Here is a 5,714-nt window from a genome sequence, read left to right as displayed (position 1 = left end):
TTGGCTATTTTAGGATTAAGACATAAAGACCTCCTTGTTGTGTAGTTATCAAAACGAAGGTCTTATGACATTAAGGCTAGAGAGTTTGCATTTGTCTGGAAGGATTTAGCCCTTAAGGTCATAATTTTATTTTTTTCCAATTTTTATTATAAAGTTTTCTTTTTTTCCCCTTTTTAAATTAAATTTATTGGGATGACATTGGTTAATATGGTCACATAGGTTTCAGGTGTGGGTTTCTATGTCACAGGGTCTGTATCAGATCCCCCCTTACCATATATCAGGACCCCCTTCAGCCCCACCCCCTCCCTCTGGCAGCCACCACACTGCTGTTTGTGTTCAAGAACTTCAGTTTTACAGCCCACATGAGTGAAATCACATGGCTCTTACTTTCTCTGACTGACATTTCACCAGCATAATGTTCTCGAGGTCCATCCATGTTGTTGCAAATGGCGATATTCCATCCTTTCCATGGGTCGTAATTTTAATCACTTCTGTCATCACCAGAAATACTTTGCCACCCATCAGCTCACATACTCTGAGAACCTCCCTCAGCTCATCTCTGCAGTTTGCTCGCAGTGCCTCTGCCTCTGGTGAAGTCCACTTTCTCTGAGGTGCCCCAGCTCACCAGTGACCCAGGCTGCTCAGGGGCATCCTTCCCCACCTGTCCGGCGGGGACTTACCCGGGAGCCAGCAGGCTGGAACTTTGTAGGCCTTGTTTCCACGTAGGAACTCAGTCCTTTCTCTTAAACACTGACTTTTCATACCCGATCGAATGAGAGTTTGCTTTAAATGTGACCTTTCTGGCATGACCATGGTCCCAATTTGGAGATGGGACTGCTGAACCCTGGCACACCAGCACATCGCCATAAAACACAGCAACCCATCAAAGCACCTTGTAGAGTATTTGCACTAAAGAGCTATATATATATATACCTGATTTTCTATAGAATCATCATACGTTCCACCAGTGACACTATCTACAAAAATGTTTGATTGTTGGTAGATGTGTGGTAGTTCTAAAAAGCAAAATTTCACTTAATTTCTTTTAATAAAGGGTAACTGAGATTTTCTAGGCTTAAACAATTGCAGAAGCATTTCTCAGAATTCCAATTAGCAGGGTCATCATCGTCTGTAATTTCTCATATTTATACTCTGTAATCGGTATGAAGGTTTACCGTAGGACATATTTTTCTTGAATTCTGAATTTCCATTAGAAAAGAACGTTTGGTTTCCATTTCCACAAGCATAGGCTAAAGCTGAGGGGTATAGGTAGACAAGTCAAGAAGAAAATTAGTTTTCTCGTATGCTCATCAGAAAACAAAACATTTAAAACAATATTCTAAAACAAATTATCATGATTACATATTGGATAGCAGTTTCGTCCGGTTTTATTTCTTGTTCTGCTAACAGATGCCAGTAAATTCATCTGCTTCTGCCCTGAAGTCCTGTAAGTCCCAGAGCTTCGCTGGGGAAGGAAGTCCGTTCTCATGGGTCCACGCGCTGCAATAACCTGGCAGTCGTCCCGCGGGCTTCCGAGATCGCCCTTTTCCGCTGCTTCCCTCAGGAGCCCCTCACAGCAGGGCCTTCAGGCGGGCATGCGAGCAAGGCAGGCAGCGTCTGCCTGGAGCGAGACTGGACAGCACTGTGGCATCAGTCGCAGTGGCCAGCGACATCGGAAGGAGGAGTAGAGTCTTCCGTGTACCACACTTTCACAGACTTACCAGTCGTTACTCGGAAGGTAGACACGCGTTACAGACGGTGAGGGCACTGACAGCTGTCCAGGCCAGCCAGCCTGTGAAGCGTGACTGGGACTCCTACCAGTTCCACCAATTCTGGGTATCTTAACCCAGAGACCAAATCTTCTTACTGAGTGTATTACTGCCCGGCTTGGAATAGGAACAGGAGCCACTTTTACATTTCCTGAAACATATTTTTACCTGCACAGAATTAATAAAGGAAAGTGTGTGTGTGTGCGTGTGTGTGTGTGTGTGTATTTGTCAGCTTTTCCACATTGTAGGTCTGACACACAGAGCAGCTCTTTCAACAGAGCTGAATTGATTTAAAATATGTAAAGCATGCCGAATGCACCTAATTACTTCTGGCCGCCTTCATTTTATAAGGCTAACCTGAAAATAAAGGCCTTCAAAGTGAGAGGCAGCAGCATGTAGTTGAGGTCAGTCAGAAGCTATTCGGGAAGCAGTGACTCAGGCAGACGCCCAAACAGTGTTCTGATTAGGGGACAAAGGCGATGGTATTTGCTAAAAAGGGAAGGGGAACAATTACATCCACAGAAGGAAGGCATTTCTAACGGTGCTGAACGATATTTTAAATGTTCAGTCCCACAGCCCTCGGTCTGGTCATAATACTTGCTTCCTGGTTATCTTTGCAAACATTCCTTTGGGAAACAAGGCTGCTTAGGCGCAGTGCAAAGGTTATTCTGCCCGGTTTTAACATCCAAAGATCAGAGGCATAAGACATGCCAGGCAGCTCCTCTGGGAGGGCAGCTGGGCTCCACTTTACCGTGGCCCCGGTTGTCTCACAGGGTGAAAGATTAAGCCTTTGGTGCTATCTAGTGGTCAAGTGGGTAGCGACTACCTAGTGGGAAAAACTGGTTTCTTTTTTAGAGTAAACAATAGCGTGACAGTTTAATATTCTGAACTGAGGGTCTGGGTTTCAGGAAGGAATAAAAAATAACTTTCAGGAGAGACCAAGATGGCGGCGTAGGTAAACACCGGAGACCGCTGCCGCAAACAACCATTTCAAAAATACAACTAAAAGACTGAACGGACATCACCCAGAACCACAGGAAGGCTGGCTGAAGAGAGACTCTACAACTAGAAGGAAAGAGAACAGCAAATCGAGGCTCAGAGGCGGCGCAGTGTGGAAAATACAAAGGTACCGAGGTGCGCGCGCAAAGCGGGCTGGTGGCTGAGGGCGCGGTTGTCGTTTTCTGTCGGGAGTGAGTCTCAGACTCTGGGCTCCAGATCCGGGCGAGTCTCTAGGGACCCAGACTCAAACGGGAGAAGCGGGATTATCCGGCATCAGTTGGAACCTGAGGGCAGCTTTCTCTCCAAAGTTTGCAGCGGCTGCCGGGGTTCTGAGAAGCAGAGCCTCTGGGAACGGGACTGAGCGTGGCCATAACTGCTCCCTCCGCCCGCCCTGTTGATCCCGCCCCGCCCAGGCCCTGCGCACAGCCATTTGCCGATCGCCTCAGGCAAAGGCTGGATTAGCGCCTCCCTAGAAGGCAGACGTTTTCCGCACAGCTGATTCCTATAGCCAGTCGGCCTGGTGGTCAAACCCCTCTAGTGTTAACTACAACAATTAAGGCTTGGCTAGAACAAGACTGTGCACAGAGACCACAAGGGGGTGCACCAAGAAAGCATAAAAGATGCGGAGACAAAAAAACATGACAGAAATGGAGGATATGGAGCTAAGAATCGCAATTTTGAGGGCTTGCCATAAATTTGTGCAGAACCTCACGAAAACTAATGAGACCCTCGATGCTACGATAAAGAAATTAGAAAGTAAGCATACACGGACTGAAATAAAGAATATTATACCCAATAGCAGACCAGAGGAGTACAATAATCAAACCAAAGATTCGACAAAAAACACCCAATTGGAAAAGCAAAATGAAAAAAGAATCCGAAAGTGTGAAGATAGTGTAAGGAGCCTCTGGGACAGCTTTAAGCGGTCTAATATCAGAGTCATTGGAGTGCCAGAAGATGAGAGACAGCAAGATATTGAAAACCTATTTCAAGAAATAATGGCAGAAAACTTCCCCCATCTGGAGAAAGAAATGGACTTACAGGTCCAAGAAGCGCAGAGAACCCCAAACAAAAGGAATCCAAAGAGGACCACACCAAGACACATCATCATTAAAATGCCAAGAGCAAAAGACAAAGAGAAAATCTTAAAAGCAGCAAGAGAAAGAGGCTCAATTACCTACAAGGGAATACCCATACGACTGTCAGCTGATTTCTCAACAGAAACTTTGCAGGCCAGAAGGGAATGGCAAGAAATTTTCAAAGTGCTGAATACCAAGAACCTACAACCAAGATTACTTTATCCAGCAAAGCTATCATTCAGAATTGAAGGTCAGATAAAGAGCTTCACAGATAAGGAAAAGCTAAAGGAGTTCATCACCGCCAAACCAGTATTATATGAAATGCTGAAAGGTATCCTTTAAGAAGAGGAAGAAGAAGAAAAAGGTAAAGATACAAATTATGAACAACAAACATGCATCTATCAACAAATGAATCTAAGAATCAAGTGAATAAATAACCTGATGTACAGAATGAACTGGTGATTATAATAGAATCAGGGACATAGAAAGGGAATAGACTGACTATTCTTGGGGGGAAAAGGGGTGTGGGAGATGCGGGAAGTGACTGGACAAAAATCATGCACCTATGAATGAACACAGTGGGTGGGGAGTGAGGGTGGAGGGTGGGGTGGGAGCTGGAAAGAGGGGAGTTATGGGGAGAAAAAAGAGGAACAATTGTAATAATCTGAACAATAAAGATTTAATTAAAAAAAATAAATAAATAACTTTCAGAGGAAGCAGGTCACTTAATTAACGTCAGCGCACAGGTACCTGAGAGTGAGCAATTGCTACAGCTTTTGATACCCCAATAACCAGAGTGACAAAGCCTTTTAAAATAAATATAAAGAAAGCAATGTAATAATTATAAGAAGTTTTAGGTCTCAGAAGCAATGGCTTTCGTGATCTGTTTCAAAACTGCTCTAAGCATAAAGTCATCAGGATGGTGAGTGAAGGAATTCTGATGAGAACAGAGATCTCAGCTGGGCCGATCACACTAAAAGGGGGAACCTTTTTCTACCTCGTTTTAAGAGTACAACGACTATTCCAAGTCCAGTCATGAACTACACGTCCTCTCTTTTTTTGCTCCTGAATTTTAATTCATCATTACATGTGTGTTTTAAACACATGGAAATGAGCATATAGTTAGAAGACAATATAATTTAAAGCTTTCGACTTCAGCTTTAAAATGTAAGAAACCTTATTAACACAATACACTAATGTATATGCCACAGTGAATGTACCACCTCAATTTGAGCTTTGCAAAAAGTAAACACAGCCCTGGCTGGTGTGGCTCAGTTGGTTGAGTATCATCCCGTGCACCAAAAAGTCACCGGTTCAACCCCCAGTCAGGTGCATGTGGGAGGCAGCCTACTGATGTTTCTCTCTCACATCAATGTTTCTCTCTTTCTCTCCCCCTCCCTTCCTCTCTCTAAAAAAATCAATAGAAACATATTTATTAAAGAAGTAAATATAGCCAAACCGGTTTGGCTCAGTGGATAGAGCGTCGGCCTGCGGACTGAAAGGTCCCAGGTTTGATTCCGGTCAAGGGCATGTTTCTAACTCTCTGTCCCTCTCCCTACCTCTCTGTAAAAAATCAATAAAAAATATTTTAAAAAAAAGAAAAAAAAAGTAAATATAGACAAGACTATATATATAAAAGCCACTTGGTAAGCAATAATTTTTCTCTTTATCTCTAAGACAAATTATTATTTAAGAATTTTGCAGGTAATAAAAAGCCACTTATTAATTAACTCAATTTAAGTTGAGTTAATTTTTAAAATCATAAAAATCATTTATGTAGAGACTACAGAGCAACATAATCACTATTAATCTTAGAAGTCTTTTTAAGAGGTGAAATTTTTAAATTTTACAGCGAGTAAGTGGAGTA

Source organism: Myotis yumanensis, unplaced genomic scaffold, assembly GCF_028538775.1.
Source record: "Myotis yumanensis isolate MYYU_CA2020_CCGP unplaced genomic scaffold, mMyoYum1.0.hap1 SCAF_6, whole genome shotgun sequence".
NCBI classification, from domain to species: Eukaryota; Metazoa; Chordata; class Mammalia; order Chiroptera; family Vespertilionidae; genus Myotis; species Myotis yumanensis.
Note: the sequence above shows the minus strand (reverse complement) of the source record.